The sequence below is a fragment of the Daktulosphaira vitifoliae genome, unplaced genomic scaffold (genome assembly GCF_025091365.1).
Source record: "Daktulosphaira vitifoliae isolate Bord-2020 unplaced genomic scaffold, ASM2509136v1 Scaffold_5, whole genome shotgun sequence".
Classification (NCBI taxonomy): Eukaryota; Metazoa; Arthropoda; class Insecta; order Hemiptera; family Phylloxeridae; genus Daktulosphaira; species Daktulosphaira vitifoliae.
Genome location: NW_026099576.1, coordinates 19,273,967 through 19,295,374, shown reverse-complemented (window position 1 = coordinate 19,295,374; position 21,408 = coordinate 19,273,967). Strand labels below are relative to the sequence as shown.

Sequence of the window (21,408 nt, the reverse complement as noted above, 5' to 3'; positions counted from 1 at the left end):
TGCCTAAGATAAGTTTTCTCAGCTGACCTTCTATTGCCGAGAACGAGTAGATCGACCGCCGCCTGGTGAAAGATGTCTGTCGGCACAATCCGGTCCATTTCCGAATTGTTTTTATCCGTAAAATACAAAATTGTACAATAATTACACTTCTTACAATTGAAAAATAAATTTACAGCCTTGATTAGTTCGTCGAATAATTCGGGAATTATTAAAACTTTGGATGAAAATGTGTTTATTTATTTTATCATTTTAAATTTATGTTAAATTGAATTATTCTCCAGATTTAAACAAATTTTTAAAATACCAGCCTTTACAAATTTAAACGCATAAGTTAACTATATTTGTTATTAGTCATTTAAGACAGTTGATTTTATACTATATTATTTTATTAATACGATTTATTTGACTGACTCCAATAAAAGACAATATTTTTCAATTTGATTGCAACATTTTTTATGCATATTACACCATATCATTTACTGATAATTATTATTTTTACTCACAAAATTATATCTTAACAAACTGATAACATACTTTCGAGAGTATTTTGACACATAATAACCAATTTTTTATTTGCTCATCAATGTTTTTTGAGAACAACAATTTTAAAAAAGCTTAAACATATATAGTAGATTTTTCTTGCGGTATCTCTCTCTGGCAATAGAAATCTTAGTTACACCACTGAATTTTGATTATTAGAGATCGACGAATGTTTGAAGTAATTACAATGTTCTACAATTTGTTGGTTTTCCAAGGCAATATTTAAAAATTTTTTTTTGTTTTCGGCTCACGTAGTTTATTAATGTATTGTATGTGTTCCTTTTTTAACAAATTAAAATTAATTAATGAAACTTTGTATTTTAGAACACAAAACATAGGATAAAAAAATAATAAATAAAATACATTTGATTTTTAACTTGTTACAATAAACTAATATACGGCCTCACGATGTAGTTGGGTAGTATTGAGCTAACTTTAAAAGGTCATCACAATTTAATAAAATTAGTTGGCCAAAAATTGAAAAAAATATAAAATATTGTACAATATTTTATTATCCCAACTAGTGATTCTTCATGGAAAAAGACATTATTTTAACACTTTAATGTCGACTAAAAAATCAACGTAATACGTTTTTATGTTAATTTAAAAGGATTTTGGTAGAAACAGAAAAATTATGTGTTACAGCGATAACTTACTAGAAAGAAATTTTAAACATGTAATCGCTGTATATGTTTAAGGGAAGTTTGTTCGTAATATTTTTTTCTCATATTATGTCATTGTATACATTTTTTGCTAAACATGCATATTTTAATACACATCATATTCGAGCTTATTTATTTTAGTTATATTGCACATGTGGCAAACATTATTTTTAATTTAATATCGTAGTACAATTTAAATTGCCATGTACTGCTTAGAAATTTACTTTATATTTTAGTAAATATACATCGATCATCACAACTAGCATCGGTTAAGATGTAAGGAAATTACAATATTGAATACAAATCGGTTCGTTCAACTCAATAAAATGGCAATAAAGTTGAGAACTTCCTATCGTTAAAACAATCAATGTATCATAGTATATTGTAAATTGATGCCATAAAAACAATTCAAAAGCGGGTAAAAATTTAAGTATAAGATATTATATTCATTAATTTTAATACGATATTCAACTAATAACTCAGTGATGAATTATTAATTATATGTATTAAAAATAACACGATGTTTTGTTAATACTTGACATTATATAATAAGTTCTTTTAAAAGAACTTATAAATAACATACTTATATGTATGTTTATATAAATGTATTTTATAAATATTTTTATATAAATGTATGTAAATATATAATTGATCACTTGTGACTAATATTATTTAAAATTAAAAATACATTTAAAGAAATACATATAGTTTGGTATTTTTTGGTAGATCTCGATTGTATTTTATTATTAAAAACTTATTATTAACATTTTGAGTTAACGATGAGCGCATTTTATATCAAATCTATTTCCTAGCGAATGTTTAAAATGAGATATGATGTTTAATATTTTAATGTAATTTAAATGTAGTGAATACTTTCTAAACTAATAATTCACTATGGCAACAACTAAAATAAACACACTCATAGTCATAATGTAATTTTTCAAAGTTACAATTTATGTAAGTTTTATACGATGCGATTTATAGCCCAAGTTTTCATTTAGATTTACTTAAAGATCTTTTTATTTGTAATTCGAGTGTTGACTTTTAAAGTAAAATTCTATGTACCTACTTACTTGGAAATCCGCTAGAAATTTATTACTCATAACTATGACGGAAGACTCCCACCCGGTGACTTCTTGAATCTTAATATTCCGTTTCTCCTTTTTGCTTTCAACGGTTATAGTCGTGAACTGGCCATTGACATTTTAAAATAAGAAAAATTGGATAGACACCGAGAGATAAAATGACTAGAAAAATAACATATTGCAAACATTGTGTAAATCGAAACAATTAAATTATAGAGTATCACCTAAATCTATAAATAATTTATATTAGATGACGGCCAAATAAATACTATTTGGTGTCGCTTATTTTATCTGTGTCTCTCATCCCTCAATCGTAATGTTTAATACGAAGTATAATAAAAATATTAATGAATGTGAAGTATTATATTATAAAACACTTTGAGTCAGTTGATGATGATATTTAATTATCTTGATAAAAGTCAAATCCATTTCAGTCTTTATAACGATAACGACATACATTACTAGTACTATCNTTGATGATGATATTTAATTATCTTGATAAAAGTCAAATCCATTTCAGTCTTTATAACGATAACGACATACATTACTAGTACTACTATACACTACGTTCGTTTGTTGTCATTTGAGTTGCTGTCACTGAACAGCTTATACAAATTAATCGTACTAAGAACTCGCAGTACTTTTAACATTTTTTATACATATACTAATCACATTAGGGTCTTAAATAATTACCCGTCACAAACAGTAGTCTCATAGAGTCTTGCGACAGTGACGATATGGTCCGGAAGTGTCAATGTGTTAACTGATTATTTGTCTTTCATTTTTTCATTTTTCAGTGAAACAATAATTTTTATAGTTTTTGATGTATTTCTCAGAGAAATACGTTGAAATTTAGACAACTTGAGTTATTTGTTAGAGAACATATTTAACGCCCAGACACAAAATACTTAAAGAAACTCTGTTGAATAACAATTCCTTGTAATTGCCTTTACGAATTGAACAACACAGTTGAACGTGTGAACCCTAAGGAGCCATAAGGGTTCTCATTTAATGGCTAATTTTCTGATATAGAGACATGTTTCAATAGTTGTATTGAGACTACCTTATTTTAAAATTCTGTCCATGATCGATACAGATCAACATTTAACTATATTGAAGTTCCCGGTTTTAAAATTCACCGGAGACTGGATTTATACTTTTTCCATTAAAAATTGTTTAGTTTTTAAGTCTTGTGAAATAATTTTACTTTCATACTATTAATTCTGTATTTTTGGGACATACAAATTAGTTTCAACTACAATTGAATTATTATTATTATATCTTCCTCTTGAGTATCTCAAATGAAGGGCTCTCGATATAATTTTGTTAATTGTTAACGGCAATGAAATTTCATGGTATTGATAATGATAAATGATTTTTAATGTTTTTTTATTGAATTTCATTAGTGATCATTTTGTATTATAAAATCACGAAAACTACGATTTTCAAAGTAGAATTGTTAAACAATAATAATAAATTAACAACAGTAGCATGTTATAATTAATGTTGACTATGTTTTTATTGCGTTAAAAACGACATAATGGTAGTTGTGATTGGAGTGAGAATCGTTTTAATATCTGGAATAGACAAATTTCATCTTCTCCATTTAGCTGTACGAGAAGTTCAAAAATTTTACAGAAGCGCTATGCATTTTTACCCAACATTTTAATAAATTTACAAACTCGAAAATATAACTGCCTCGAGAGATTTGGTTGACCGGATGTACTACCGGCCAAGATATGCACCTGGTAAAAGGACAGGATTCTCGACAAGGAAGGGGAGAGTTTTTATTCTTCTCTGTGGAGCAATAAAAACATGATGTACTTTGATAAAGGTTGACGGCGGTCGAGTTTTTTTAGGACATTTGCTGCTGCTTAACCTTTACATTTTCTTATCAGATTTGTTTGCTTTCCGGTTAACACTCATATTATTTCGTTTCTCTTTTTTTTTATTTTATTCTTTTATCATTTTTTTATCCGTGTCGTATAATTCAATACTGATTTTGTTTCCGTCTCTCTTATATTTTAGAACTTAACGACTGCAGTGTGGTACTCTTGTATTACTCATATGATTTGTAAAAATTACAACGAAAATGTACAGCTTACGATATAGGTGGTTTCAAGACTAGAGTAAAACGAAATGAAAATACCTTTATATCGGCAAAAAATGTCCTTTGATTAGTTGCAGTTTAACTTTGGATAGTGATAGGATAATGTTGAAAGCGAGTGTAAGGAAAATCATCTAGAAAAACGATATCCGGTCAAATTTATACTCTTATATATTGTCCGACAGCATAAGTAGCATTAGAATATCAAAAACGGATTTTCAAACAAAAAAATGCACATAAAATAACTTAGAAACGCTTCTCGTTCGATATCTTTATTCGTTATTTTTGCCATTTCGTATAATGACCAAATCTATGGGTTTTATTTTTCTTGAGATATTTTTACAATTTCCATCAAAAAAACAATACACGTATACCCTAACACTCTGTGTAGAACCTTACAATTACTCACCTTTTTTTTTTTAAGTTAGAGCTATTAACTCCATTTTAATTTATATTCTATATAAAACAGCTTAGCAGCTTTTTGGATTTTAACTACAGTTTGTAGTTTAATTTATTGAATACCATCTGATTCGAAGCCTTACAAATTAACTCAGTAAACATTTATTTATTTTTAGTTTTAATTTATCTGACTGAATTACCGTTTTTTGTGTCGGAAAATTAACGAGCAATATACCCAGTGGTATATTAAGAGTAATTTAAAATTATCCGATAAAAACTAAAATAAAACTAATATTGTAAGGGTGACATTATGAATTTGTTACTGCGATATTTTTTAACTCATTGAATAATACACATTATTTTTAACTGTAGCACTAAAAAAGTTTCTATAATGATGTTATATTAAAATGTTAAGATAATATTTTGAGATTTATGGTTTTGAAATTTACGTTTTGTTTTATGAATAAATGTATAGAACGCATGGTACTTACATAACAGCGCTTATATTACACTACGCTGTGGTAATATATTATGGAAATTTGTTTATGGACAAAAGAATACTGCTCGTCTGCAAAGTTTATTTATTTAATAAAAAAAAATATATGTTTTTAACGGAATTTTATAGCAGTATAAATAAAAGTCATTTTATTGTAAGAAATTTAAGTATTTAACGAGATTCGATGATATTAGCAATGAGCGACACGGTCTTAGAAAATTCATAAAAATTAAAATTTATTAAAAAATGAGGGACAATGATTTTACTACTCAATGGCACAACCATTTTACAAGATAATGATTTTTTTGTTAAATTATTTCGTTCTCTATTGACGATACATTTGCTATAAATTTTATACAAAATAAACATTTTAACATAATCGATAGTCAATATTATAAAAATTAAATGATTTTTTTTCCTATATAAAAATGTCTTCAAATTCATATTATTTACATTTGTATATTTTCAATGCACGAATTTAAAAATCACATTGTTTTAAAACTGTAATCCTTTAAAAAAAAAAAATCAATTTTTGAGACTTACTAAAAGCTATTGGTTATTTTTAATCTCTAAATTGTACCATAAACAAGTTACCTATAGACTGTAACTTAAAATTAGATTAATGATCTTGTCAATGTAGTTTGTTAACGAAGATAATAAAAAATAATTATTTATTTCTTTCGTAGTCGGAACGAAATCATGTCAAATCGGCGTCTTTGATTTATTTAATTCAGTGGGATTATTTTATTTTTTTAATGCTCAAAAATGGCCTTTCAACAAAATGAACGTTGCCATTTCTTTCGATAGCGTCGTCAATTATCAATTATTCTTATAAAACAAAATTTCACTAAAAATAAACCCTATCAGAATGTTTTCATTGAAATTTCGATAACGATTTACAGCCTTTTAGAGTTGAATATAAAATACAACTGAACGTGAACCGTCTAACAAACGCCGTCCGAGTTATAAATCATCTATTGAGTATTATGAGAACACGTCGAGCCGTATGACTTGTAAACCGCTATTTTTTTAAAGACATCAAAGCGTAAGTCTTAAATAAACGTTGCGCCAAAAACACATTATTTTAGTGCTATTTATTTTGAGTTGGCACAATTCATAATGGGTGCAATGTGTGTCTTGGTGCTTTGTATCTGAAGTTTACTTTATTGAAAGTTGTCCACGTGTGTTTTTTATTTCCTGACACTTAGTTTTATTAACTTTTCTTGGATATTTTTCATTTTTTTTCTCGTGAGCTTTTGCAATAACACTCGGTCGATTAGCGTACAGGTACTAGCTGCAGTTGGTGATATCCTCTTACCCTACTGCGAACCATGGGACGCAACGAACACTTCCGGCGAGGTCGGTGTCAATGTAATCACAAGCGGCACGGCGGGACGCGTTGTCAGAAGCCAACGGGGACGCGGCGGAGGGGACGTGTATAAAACGCAATTATGTGTGTCGGCATGACGTCATAGATTCGCGCGTTTACTACGTCGGTCAGAAGTAAAACTGGAACACTACTGTTCTAATATTAGCGCTGGGGACGGTGGTCGTTGTCTAAACGTATGCGACGAAAATACATAAAATAATACGATTATTATTATTGTGCGTCTGAACGACGACAATAGCACGACAGTCGGAGTGAAAGGATTTCGCCAAAGTCCGAATGATGTCAGACGACGCTGACAAACGGAACGGTTGCAATCAAATGTCGAAACTATATTAGAATGCACATAATGCACGTGCCGAGCACTTTAATATATTCCTTCGTGGCTCGTTAAAGTACAGCGGTGCGACTGTATACGCTTTTGAGACGTTACGCGTATATGGTTTTACGACTTGCTCCAGCTGTCACTTAAATATACATAACAGATAATAATCTACCGCGTTTGATTATTTACGTACCATTAATAAAACGTAACTATTGTTGTTGTCGGGAAAGTGTTGGACATTTCATAGGTGCGACACAAATGTATTTTATAACTGTACTGCAATTAACGTTGGCCCGGTACAAGAAGCAATAGGGGTTTTTTTTTTTTTTGTAAAAATACTCATAAACCGGAGCGTTTCAATCCAACAAAACACATAATTTTATTATTACAATCGGATTATAATATTAATGATTAGCACGACCTCGCAGATATTTATCGACTTTGAAGGATATCGTTTTAGTTCATTACCAATCGGATTAATAAACTTTTATTTATAACAATCGCGTTAAAAAAAACTCCTCCGCCGGTGTAAAACACTATTGTCATGAAAATAGAATGCGGTTTTCCGACGCTATACGCCACTTGTGTCTTTGCGACGGGGCATATGATTGATCCGGTTTTTCCATATATACATATATACACCTATGGGTCCCCGTGGAAATCATACCTGCTAACGAAAATACTAAATTATAAATGTAAAAAACCCATGTAAAAAAAAAAAGCACGCAAAAAGGCAATTCATTACTTTTCCCTTTTCGTACGCGTCAGCCGGAAATTTTTTAATTTTAATTCTCCGAGTGTTGAGAGGTTTGCAAAGAGTACATAGTTCACCCTTAACAATTGTAAAAACGCCAATGTTAAAAAAAAATCATAGCCACTAATCATCTGTGCGTGTTATGTCGTATAATACACTTTATGAGCACAATAAAAAAAACCTACAACGGCGATTAGCCCTTTTTCATTAATAAAAAAAATTATAAAAACGGATGATGAATGAGTGTGCTGGTGGCATATTAGAGGTGTGATTTCTGTACCCTTTAAAAATCTAAATGAATCGTCATCGCCTACGACAGTAGAATCGGAACGCGTCACGTAGTACAGTATCATATTGTCGGTGGCAATTACTGAACTATTAGAGAAAACGCACGACTATTGTTCTTATTTAAGAGCGTTTTTAATTTTCAGTTGACAGCCAAAGAGAAAATTGAAACGTCATAGTGTTACTGGCGCGCACACGAACAAATGGGTTTTCTATATTGACCAGTCGGCGGCGTCGGTCAACGGCCTGTTACGTATGACTGTTTTCGACTTATATCCGGATTTCCATAATACTAGAATGTCTAACTAGATTCCAATGGCCTATTTAAAATAATTTAGACGTATGTCTGTCAAAAGTTTATAGCGCAGCTGCAGTATTAAATAAGGCATAGAAAAAAAAAAAAAACACACAGTCTTCTAAGACCATTTCGATGTAAAAAATGATTTCCTGCTGTCAAGTCGGCCTCGTCGAAAGTTAAAAGTTCGGAGCAATTTTGTATTTTTCTATGCGCTATTTTTTCAGTATGTATTTATTTAATTGAGATTTGATGTTACTGTCGCAAATGGTTTTTTTAAAGGTGGAAAATAGCTGCGCATAATAATTATTTTTGGCACAAAACGGTTAGACTAGAACAAAAAAACTTTATTCCGATAGCTAAAAGGGTTATTTTAATCAGGTTAATAGCTTTTATTCATATTTCGCGGCCCGGTTACTGTGTTTATTATTTACAAGATTGTATTATCAACCTGTCCGTCGAAAGTAGCCAACACTTAATTATCAAATTTGTTTTGTTTTACGTCTCTCGCAAAACAAAAAACCAGTGTCGATCAAACAATGAATCACAAATTAGCATTTTTATTTTATAGTTACGTTTGCCATTTTAACTTTTATGACCCTTTTAAACTAACATGGTAATATATTATCATGTTTTTCGTACGTAAAACGTCCGGGAAAATAGTTTGATGAAATTCACCATGCGAATACAACAAATTACCAAAATGAAATGTCCTAAAACAAGTTTAAAAAACGTCATTATCTTTTATTGGTATGTTGTATGTGAATGCTAAATGTAGTTATTTATGATTTAAAAAAATTAAAAATGGTTAAGTAATCTTAAATTATCATATTTGAGATATGTGTGAATTTTCATAAATTGTTGTTTATTTTTTTTCACAAACGCCGTGTGAAGGCTGATGAGTTTTCCAATCAACGTGAAAGCAACTGATAAGCATAACACTTTTCAACACGTCGCTGTCGTGTTGCATTTAATTTTATATTTTAAAGAAAATTATTTGTATTTTATGTGCTATTTGTTTCCTTAAATAAATGCTGATTAAAAGTTTGTTTATCTTTATACTCTACAGTTTATTGAATAATCTGCTTGCTATGTATGTGTTGAATTTATTGAACTGTAATGAAATGCGTTTACATTTGACGCAGCTAACTTACTAAAAGAGATGGTCGACAGAAATATTTATTCTCGCAAGTATAGTGTGTTGTTCTACTTTTCCGTCATATTAAAAAAACAAAAAAGAACAATGATAATACCACGGATAATAAATATCTCGGAGACTCAAATTTCTTTAGTAAGAACTTTATTTACTACTGTTCTATTCAAATAGAGACGATAGATGTTACGAAGAAGTCAGTCATTCGTCCAAGTCTTATTTATTGAATTTTTTTTTATTTCACTTGGAGCAACAGAGTTAAATGGATTCTTAGAAGTGTCTTAATATGATACATGGAAAATGGTATTTGATTCACGATAGCCTTCTCGGTACTACGAACTTTTGTTTTATGTTTTAATAGAATGGTGTAATGACTTTTCCTAGATTCAATAGTAAAATCGAAATTGAAACTCTAGAAAACTCGATGTTTATTATAAGTCGATTTAAGTTACGAGTAGTCTGTATTTCTTTGGCTTTACCCATTTGTGTGTTTAAGATATTCAGTCTCACGTTTTCAAATCTTCCAAGAGTTGTAACGCTTTAGTTTAACATGTTGTACAAACACAAACGTGCGAAATTCCGCACCTTTGAATTTTCGCGGCGTGTTTATTAATTTCTAATAATTACCTATGACGGAAAAACAACGCCGCGAGAGTTCGAAATCGATAAGTTATTGTTTGTGTGGGAGTAAAAAGAAATTGCATGTTTTATTTTAATTTACTTTTATCGTGTCTCTATGCAATTTGCCGCAAAAAGTCGAATCAAACACAATTATTTTTTATTACCCGACAAATTCGAGATGCTCAATTGCAAACTAAAAACTATACTATGAAATGCATTTATAAATATTCGCGTACACGTTAATCGGTACGATAATATGTGTTCAACACTCTGATACAATGAATTACTTTGAAATGAGACCATCTTTATTACACATCCTCTGAACCCCGTCGTTAAAAAATAAATTTAAATCCAGTCGTTACTCCGTGTACATTGAAATTCGGTTTTTATAATCGCCGATATAAATTGTCTGTAATCTGTAAGTTGTTGTATGTACTAAAGCACACAAATGTATTGTTAAGCTTTTTACCGAGAGGGTCCAACGTTGTGGTTTGAAAGCATTTCACGCGGAACGACAGGCAGACATATAAATTTTACCGACACGAAAACTTTTTGATCGGCACCCGCTACTTTTACACATTCAGATTAAAGTAAATAACATTAAACGATAATATCTGTCACGGCGTTGTCAACATAAATGCGTAAGCTGCTAATGACATTAACAATTAAAATTAATAATTTTTTTAATCAAACAATTGTGTCCGGGTGATACCATTAAGAACTTTAGTCATTATCGTTATCGCCATTGTTTCCTAAAACGATTATTGTCTACGCCATAAAATTTGATCAATACCAGCCTTATAACTACCGAGTTTCTCAGCAGATAACTTAGTTGCTTAATCACAATTATTGTTTGGATTCGTACAATTTTAAGCTGTATGTTATTATATTGTGTTGAACAGAGACCTTATATAATGAAAAACTGGAAACGACTGTGTCTGTCAACAGAAAAAATTTTACACATTAGACGTACATCGAGTAAAAGTTTTTACGAATGATAATAAAACCGGCTAGTCTACAGCAATTGTACATTACAATAATACACCAATCCTAAGCTAATAAAATTACATTTGGACTTTCGTTTTGCTGTTAGCTGACTTGTATTGCAGTTCGGAGACACGATTCTATAACAAAAGTACAATTATATTGTCTACAAAGTAACATATAAATTTTACGATATAAATGTATCAATCTTCCATTTTAATTTACTTAATGACATTAAATACGTTTTCAATTTATTTGCCAGCAGGCTTTTAACGGATTCGCTTTTTTTTTTGGTATTCATTAAATCAAAATTAATTTTTTGCCCGAAAAACGAACTATAAGTGTATCATCAGTCATTTATTTAACAATTCTGCGTTAATGTATTTTCTATTATCTCTAAACGAAACTTCTAGAAATTAAAATAATAAATGAAGCACAATTTGAAAGTGTATGGGCTTCTAAAGTTAAAACGATTGTATTATCGTTTTTTTTTTAGGCTTCAAACATTTTAAATAATCGGTAGCGGTAGCAGTATAACGTATACGTGATGCTTAAATACAACAGCTACTTTGTGCTGTAAGCAGTTGACTTCCGTATAATGGCTATATGACGACCCAGAAAAAAAAACATTTTAACTATTGTTTGAGTTTGACGTCGAAATCAATTCCTTTTGTGTTAAAGTTGATTTTGTAAATTAAACTTGAACATTGATTAGATATAAAGAACAGGAATATTAAAACAAAATGATCAATTTATTCTTATAAAGCTTAAAAGTTTTCATTGTTATAGAATATACTTTAGATCTTGTTAAAAAATGTTTGAAAACAAAATAAGTTATTTGCTTAAAAGCCATCTTTAAAATAACTTACCAATTTAAAATACATACACAATTTTTTATGTTGATGTTAAATTAATTACTTATGACTTGATGGATATAAACATAAAAGGAGCAGCTGAAAGACAGACATAATCAGTCTTATCATGAACTGCCAATATCTAACATACCTTTTGTTTGACAAGAGCAACAATTCTCGGCATGTACCACAGTAAAGAGGCGTAATGTTATTATAAACAATGATTACTGTGCAATATAACTTTTTAGACTTATTGGAATTCTTAGGAAAACATTTCATAATCTTAAACTTCTAAGAAAACACTTTTTTCGGCGCTGGAGACTAAAATTACTGTGTAATATTATCTCTCATTAAACTAAGGGGTAACATTTTAAGCCCTTATAAGTACACGAAATATTTTCAAATGAGACACGCGACTCTAAATATATATGAGAAATATATATAATGAATAAAATGTACTAAATAAATAAAAGATAAAACAGTGAACAAACTTTATAATAAATATTATAATTATAATAATTTATAATATCATAAATATCTTACTGTATTATTAAAAAAAAAAATAATATTCAAATATTTTAAAAGAGTAAAAAATAAAAAAAATGTTATTCTTACTTCCTATTGTTCCTTAACATTTTATTGGCATACGATATGTGTAGGATGTTGACATAATATATTTTTCAATTGATCAAACTAGTTTTAAATATTTTTTTGTAAAAAGTCTTACTAGTTGTCAAGTTTGTGTACAAAATTAAATTTTCTGTCAGTCTAATTAATTTTTTCGTGAGCGTGACAAATGTCATAATTTTTTTCTCTGGTTACATCTTTATTTCTTTACATAGTTCATAAATAAAGTAGATCGAGTTCAGCTTTGTCCTTAGACCGGATAACTATCAATTTCAAATTTCAAAAATACCACGAATGCCATACACTTTGTGAATTTAAAGCATTTGGGCTCTTTCATTCCTTCCCTACAATTTTCCTGATCTAATGGAACCATCATTAACTTAAATTAATTAACAAACAAAATATATATATTTGACAGTAAATAGATAATGTTATTTTTACAAGCATCAATGCGAGACCGTATAAAATGTATCAGCTTCTTTTTCCTTGGGTAACAGTTTTTTATTATCTCGACATACTTAAAACAAAAAACTTTCTCAGCTAAAATATAACAAATTCAAAACCGGTTCATTTTTTACTATTCTAGTGTCTAATATAAATAAATACTTAACTAATTATTCGATTTACATTTGTTATGAATAAGCTCAAGTCAAGTAATTTTTTAAACACATAGTTACGATTATATTACTAGATGAATAAACACAATTCATTAATCCAGATATTTCATTTCAAATAAACCTTTTTTTAATGTGCATTTAGTGCCAAAAAACTTTCTATGATAGAATTATTATTTCATTTTTATTCATATGTAAACAGCTGTAAACACAATAAGTAAAATACATATGTGAGAGTAAAAATATATTCTAACTTTAATAATACGCATCATAATAGGTTTTTTCAAAACTAATAACTAATTAATTGTTTGTGTTTCAAATTTTCTTCGAGTCAATAAATAAATAAGCAGAATTAATTTAAACATTTACACCAGTAAATATTTATGTTAATGTTTAACACGCTAACACATCTCACAAACAGCTGATCATCAGTTTTACATTAAATTTTACGCATACAAATAATATTATTTTCGTGTCAAATTAGTTCAATAAATTTTTGTTAAGTTAAATTAATTGGAAATTAATGAGTGAAATAAAGTTGAAAAACTCTCTCCTAAATTATTAATTAAAAATATTTCATAATTATGTGACAACTTGTCTTTTATTAAAGGAATTAAAGAAGTTTTAAAGAGGTTCTTAATATAAAAATTGAGAGGTTTAGGTTTAATAGAGTTCTTAAACTTTTCTTTTAATGATTGTGGTTTAGAATTTGTTCTGAAAGTTTTCTTATTAAACAAATATTTATTATTTTTTTTAGGTAGGAATCTTAGATATCAATTTAACTACTAATTTTGACATTATTTTATTAAATTCTAAAGATATCTTAAAAATGATCCCTTTATCAAAAAATATTTAAAAATTAATATACTTTTACATTTTATTATTACATTTTTATTATATATTTTTAATAAAAGCAGTTTTAATAGACTTTTTACCAACAGAAAACGCTCAAATAACCTTTTAGTTATTTATTATATACTTAAATGGTTACATAGTTTATTACTGATTTCAATAAAATATTTAAGAATCTTTAAAGGAACCGTTTCTTTAAAGGATTTTTTTAAAACAAATAATTTTAGGTTCCGATTCAGTATTGGTTCTTTATTTTCTCCGTCCCAAACAGTTTTGAATCGGTTTTTAAAGTTTCATTTTTAAAAAGATCAAACCCCTATTTATAAGTCATTAAGATGGAATTTTACAGAAAAATGTTCAGTTATTGAAGTTTTTTTTAGATTTTTTGATAATTTATTTATTTTTGATTTGTTATTCCTAAATGAGGTTAATTGTTAAATAGTTTTTGTGTCACGAATTTTATAATACACTACTTAATATACAGTAATCTATAAATCATTGTCTATTAGTCATCAAATTAAATATATATTATTTATATCAATCTTTTAAGCTATTCCGAGAAATTTGTATAAAAACTACATTGATAAAAACTAATGTTAATTAAATAACTTAAAACATTCTTTAGTTGTGACAAAATATTTATTTTAAGTAAAATAATCTGTATAACTAACACAATTAAGTAATAAACAGGTAATAGTGAAAGGTCGTGACACTTGCATATATAGATGGGTTAAATTTAATATAAGAGGGCACAAAAACTGTTACTTCTGCTTACTCCTTCGTTTTATGATATTTCAACAAGTGCAAGAAGTGGCCTGGTAAACATTTTAAATTCACAAAAAAATCGAACTATGTTTATTTTCAACATTGCCTAGGTAAACTTACATTTCTCAAAAAAATTTTAACGTTTAAAGTTAACTACAATGAGTACATAAATTAAGAAGGCAATGAGAAAACAAAAGTTGTCACTAGAATTAAATATTGTTTAAATAAATAAAATAAAACACGTTCGTATGAAGTTAACCAGCCTAGTCCAATCTTTGAATGGATTACTTGTGTGGTCAATAAAAATTTAGACTCTGTTGCAAACATAGAGAACCCATTTGTGTTCAAATTCTACTCAAGATATTTATTGACACGACTCACAGTCAACAAAAGCTCAGATAACAATTGGTACTAATGACATTATTGATACTTAAAGTGTAACAATTAAACACAACAATTTTTATTTCTATTTAACCAATTTCTCTACCTTAAATCACGGTGGTTAGACTTCATTTTTAAATATCATATTATACAGTATGTTCAGTAAATTGTTACAAACAATGAGAACAACAGAAACCCGTTGCTTGACTTACTGAACACCTATATATGACTTTCTACGACAACTACCATTATCAAGACTACATTTATTCAAATACTATTAATTTTGACGGAACAACCAAATTGTAATTTTATGTAAAATATTTTCGTTATCTAGATAATAGAGCAATTTTGAATGTTACGTTAAACTTCTTATTTGACATTACTCATTATAGTGTATTCAGTATTGCTTTAAGGCTAGTCACGGATATACTTAAACATAATATCTTTGAAATCTTGTATATCTTCCTCGTCTATTAAACTGATAGCCCTGGGATAATTGTTATGATTGTGGATATAGATTACAAACTGGATTGCTAAAGTTGACCAGCGGTCATTTCTATGGGATATTTTCAGGTATATTTTTTTATAAATCAAAGAAAATACATGCAATAAAAAAATACTGTGAGCAATTTATTGAATCGACCTAAAAATGTTGGTTTTAACAAAATATATTTTCAGAATAGGTCAGTTAGTATATTACATTGTACGATATTCTGTTTAAGAATCGACAAGTTATGGGCATCAAAAAAATTCAGTGATAAACAAATGTACTCGTTGAATTCTAATTGAACTGTTCGAAGGCTATTGAGATTTTTGCAATGTGGTACACACGTTGTAAGTCGGTTGAACAAACATGGTATGCTCTAGTCGTCAGTCGTTTTTTGTTGTTGTTTACCAACCTGCGCCGCATCCGCCGGGTGCAATAACCTCTTTGGTCGGCTCCCAGTAGGTCAGCGGAAGATTTGCAAAAGTTGAAGGGAAACGGGAGGTTTCGCTGTCGGCGTCGGCGGCCATAAAGTCGCCGATGAAATCTCACGAATGGTCTATACGAGCGTGGGGAGGCCGTAACGGTGCTGGTGAGCACATTAGCAGTAAATTCGCCGAGTTTCTTCGGGGACTGAACCAAATGTACCGGAACTGATTTGCGCGACCTCGAAGACTTTCGTGGGATTTTGTCAAATTTAATGTGCATGCACTCTGCGATTCGTCGAATACAAACACGATAATAGCTTATATTACCCAGAAGATATTACACCGGATGCGTTTCAATATTTTACATTAAATTTAAATGATTAAATTCACTTTGGGTTACGAAATAAAAACCAATAATGCGGATAGACATAAAATTAACATTGCGCCCGAATAGTTCTTTTTCTATCTAAATCGGTCTCGGATTTCATAATATCTGACGCGAACAAACGTCCAACACTATACTGTTACTCTAATGTCGCCGCCAATTCAGTATTACTGTACGTCGTGTATCTGAAAGTGCTGCGATATCGAATTTCAGCGGCAACTTTCATCGTTTAGATGTTCTTCCGGTTCCATCACCACCGCCGCTGTTTACAGTATCGTCACAGATGTGCCACAATGACCACCGCCGCCGCCGCCGCCATCGGTGTATCGATCTGCAATAACCTGAATGTGTTTCGTCCAACACCACCGCCACCGCGTTTCGTTCGAAAAACCATTTTGTCATATCCCTTTCCGCTCTTCCATACCGTTAAGCGCCTCTTTATCTACCCGGCAAACATTTTGCATTTCTATTCGATCCTTTAAGAAGGACGAATTACTCGTTTAATGTCTCAGCTTCGCCCTCGTGATCTTACCTGCGTATCGTTATAGTTAACTCGTATGTACACAATGCGGTCGTGCAAATAGGTGATAAAAATAACGTTCCCTAAAAAAATAACCTCGAGCTTCAATTTGACGTGGTAGACGACGACAATGCGTACACGCTTTACTATCGTTACAATGTGTTGTAGTCATTTGACCACTCATAACGCTATTATAACATCTCATTCTGGTCCCTCGTTTATCATTCCCATCACTCACATTAACTCGCATATTTCCATATACTTTTTTTGTACTCGTGTGTGTGCTTGTCTTTATACACGGGATGAATAAAGGATGACTTCTTTTCGTGTTTTCTATCTAAAATATAGAGAGAAATAATAGAGTGGAATACGTGTACGTTCCAAGAATACAACATAAAAGCAAAACTATTTCTCCTAATACGAGAATTGACATATTTTATCACTATTATTATTTTTCTGACTTTATTATAAGATTTTATTTAATGAATTAATACTTAAGAGATAAATAAGTGATTCGCATAATTTTTATCATTGAGCCTTAGCCATTAAAGAAGACCGTCATCACTTTTTTTTGACTTTAATGACTTGAATACGAAAAAACACTATTGGTCGTGCTCTCTAGTTTTATGAAATTTGTTTTTTAAATTATTTAAGTGCATCACTTAATACACTATTACTGTTCAAATAGAACAAGTGATATTTATTTTTGTTTTTTGAAAATATTAATTTTGCGAACTCGATACCTTTTTTTATATCGCCAATTAAATAAAATAATATTACATAAAAATGATTTAATACCATAACAAATGAAGGATAACGAATTTAAGGATAAAATACTTCTTATTTATATTATTGTCATAATAAAAGTAAAATTCGAAGAAAAATAATACAAAGAGAAAATAAAACAGTCAAAAGCTTCCTAAAATTATTTTCTTCAATATTGCCAAGCCAGCAACTTCATTATTTTTTTTTAGTAGGTACTAACTTTTAATAGTACATATTCTTATCTGTTGGCACTCTGCATAGTATAAATGCGTATAGTGAAATAAAAAAAAAAAACCTTTATTGTTATACTGTACACAAAATACAAAATGTTTAAAAAAGTTTTACTTGGTGTGTTATCTTAAAACAACAAGTCACCTACCGAAATGATAAAACAAAGATTTCTTTTAGTTTACTGTTATCAATAAAATTTAATTAAACGTAATACTGACACAACATTACACAAAAAATGTAAAAATAAGCATTTTAATAATAGTATAAATATGTGCAAATATCAAATATTGACATAAATCAAGTAAAAATAACTATTATAAATTAGGGTGCGTAGTTTAGCCTTGTTAGGCATCCTTGTGGATTTGTCCGAACTTTGATAATGATAAAACAGTATTCAGCATTAAAATACACCAGAGATAAAATCATGCAATGTTACACGACCTATGAAACCATTAGCTGATATAGATGGTTGTTAACAATGCTAATAAACTCAGATTATTAGTTATGACAGTATATAAATTATAATCTATAAGTTTCAAAAGGACATAAAAACTTTCATACTAATTTTAGAAATAATATTCTGAAATTAGTCTCAAATATTCTGAAACACAAAAAAAATTATATTATATATGTTTTTGTGTTATGTTTAAATGCCGTTAACAATTTAATAATTATATTAAAATTTTATCGTTCTTTTAAAAACACAATTTAATTGTAAGTCTGTTATTTTCAGAGTGTATTTTTAGCAATGTAAAACTAATTTTTAATTATTATTTTTCTTATAAATTTCAAAGAAATATTTATTCAATATACTACGATACTTCTACGACTAAAGTGTTGTTTAAATAATAATATAATTTAGGTAGTTTTAATTATTTAGACGATGTATAGACAAAGATAAATGATACTTGTCTTTTTAAATTTGAGTCCATCGTAAAACGTTGAATTACCCAATAAATTACTTTATATAAACGGTTTAGTGCGTCGAGCATGACCACCGAGTGTTGATATAAAACGGCAGTTTTACATCACATTGAACAGAATTAGATAAATATTTAGAGTGCGACAATTTTAAAATTAGTAGTTTATGTATTTTATGTTATTTTGTACAATACGACATACAAACCGAGTTGTTCAATATTGTTATGCGTGTGACATGATTGTCTCATAAAGTATAATTTTGATTAGATGTCGATAAAAATCGTGCAAAGCGGTTTGTTTGTTGTCAACGTTGTATGTTGTTAATCATTTTAATATTTGACTAGTGTCCCAAATTGGCTTATTAGTACCAAATAATTTATCCTTTCGTGTTTACAATAATTTATTTATTTGGGCTTAATATACACGTTTCCCGATGAAATACTTATATCATTGACTGTATTAAAAGCTAAAAGAAATTAACTAATATTGGAAACAAACGAATTTTAGCATGGTTGATAATATAAATTGCTCTTTCCTTTCATTAATGTCATATATTTGAAAAAAGTAAATTTTTCAGGAGAGTGATTCTAAATTAAAAATAAATTATAATTGGAAGATATTGAAAAATATGAATAATTTTTAATTATGCAAATAGTTAATTANTTAATATACACGTTTCCCGATGAAATACTTATATCATTGACTGTATTAAAAGCTAAAAGAAATTAACTAATATTGGAAACAAATGAATTTTAGCATGGTTGATAATATAAATTGCTCTTTCCTTTCATTAATGTCATATATTTCAAAAAAGTAAATTTTTCAGGAGAGTGATTCTAAATTATAATTGGAAGGTATTGAAAAATATGAATAATTTTTAATTATGCAAATAGTTAATTAATTTAAGTTGATCTCAAATATTTAAATGTTGAGTTTTAGACATAATGTTTATGCTGGGAAATACTACTCTTTTAGTGCATTCTGATGACAAATATAACTTGAAAATATTATTTTTGAAATATAAGTTTGTTAAAATGAGTGAGCGAAATGTACAATAATAATTGTTATTTTCATTATAAAGTTTAGGGAAATGTTGGACGAAATAGGGTTCGGGGCGAAGCAGGGACATCATATCTCTGACTTCATTCGGTCTTAGGGTTATAAAAGTGAGCTCTAAAGTATATTTGTTTATATGAAAACACAAAATCTTATATATTGCGTCTCCGTTATGCTTTATGCATTGTCAAAACAGGACAAACGACATTTCTTTAATTAATTTTAAAGATACAAAATTAATTAAATTGAAAAATCAAATATGACTTTATTATAAGAATAAACTAAACATTTTGTATGATGAAAATTAAAAAAATGATTTTTAAAAGTCTTATAGATGGATAGTTGGCAGTTTTTTTTAGTTAATAATAACAATATTTGATAGAAATCAATTACAAATAATAGAGTGTAAATTAAAAATACTGTTGTTGCAGATTATTCTACAAGGCAATTCATTTATGAATCTCCCTGTATAGACAACTTAATTACAATGGTGGAAATATGAAGTAATATAAAATGCAAAATTATTTTTGAATTTTTACAAAACAAATGAATAATTTTGTCTCCAATTTCAATTCATTTTTTTAATATCAGCAATATTTTTCGCACTTGTTAGTGTTATTTATTGTTTCTATATTGATCGTTATCATAAATTATTTAACTGAAAATCAATGCATTAGTTTGTTTTGAAATATTCATAAAGTACCTAAACATTTTAATTATTTCAAATGCATTTGAATATATATAATATCATAAATATCAGTATGTGTCATACTTTCCTTTGTTAAAAAAGTATCCAGTAATAAAAACTTTAACGGGTATCATGAAATTTACAAAACTTTTAATTTTTGTATATTTTAAAAATTTATCTTTATATATTATAAGTCGTCGTCCTGGCCTTGTGGGTAGAAACGTATGTGTTCGGCGCACGGGGTTCCGAATTCGATTCCCAAGGTGTCAACGAGATTTTTCTTGTTATTATCTCATTGTTGGTATCTGTCTCGTCCATCAATGGCTTAGCCAATTATGGCCCATTTATTATCCATTTTTGACTCCCTAACAAGTGAAAGAGAGACACACAGAGGATTTATGTTAAGTTCGGGAAGTAAAAAAATGTAAAACTAATGATTGTTATTATTTTGTTTTATCTTTATTAGTATTATCTTTGGAAAGGTTCTTGTTAAAATGTATACTTTATGTATAAACGATATTATGCGAGTAATACAGAAATACAAATTATATTCTATTATATTTTTCATCTATAAGGTGAGTAATTTTTTCTTAAATACCAAAAGAAAATGAGAATAAGAAAAGACAAGAGAAAAACGGATAATCTAATGAAAAAATGACAGGAATTTTATGAACAGTAAGGTTGATTTAATAAATACGGCTGCTTCCGCTTTTATGTGATTTTGTAAACGTATTTTTTATTGAA

At 28.7% G+C, this 21,408-nt stretch overlaps 2 protein-coding genes across 3 annotated transcripts in view; one reads left to right on the top strand and one right to left on the bottom strand.

Annotated features, from left to right (window-relative positions):
- The window catches only part of LOC126907618 (protein O-mannosyl-transferase TMTC1-like), a 323,473-nt gene that overhangs the window by 43,568 nt on the left and 258,497 nt on the right, over positions 1-21,408 (bottom strand). The window contains exon 16 of one of the 2 annotated variants that reach the window (XM_050689028.1): positions 5,433-5,442. The exons of the other annotated variant lie outside the window; for it this stretch is intronic. The gene's annotated coding sequence lies outside the window, so the exon portion shown is untranslated. Of the gene's footprint in view, positions 1-5,432; positions 5,443-21,408 lie in introns of those variants that run through there. 2 annotated transcript variants of the gene reach the window in all.
- The window catches only part of LOC126907608 (leucine-rich repeat-containing G-protein coupled receptor 5), an 84,185-nt gene that overhangs the window by 25,852 nt on the left and 36,925 nt on the right, over positions 1-21,408 (top strand). The window lies entirely within an intron of this gene.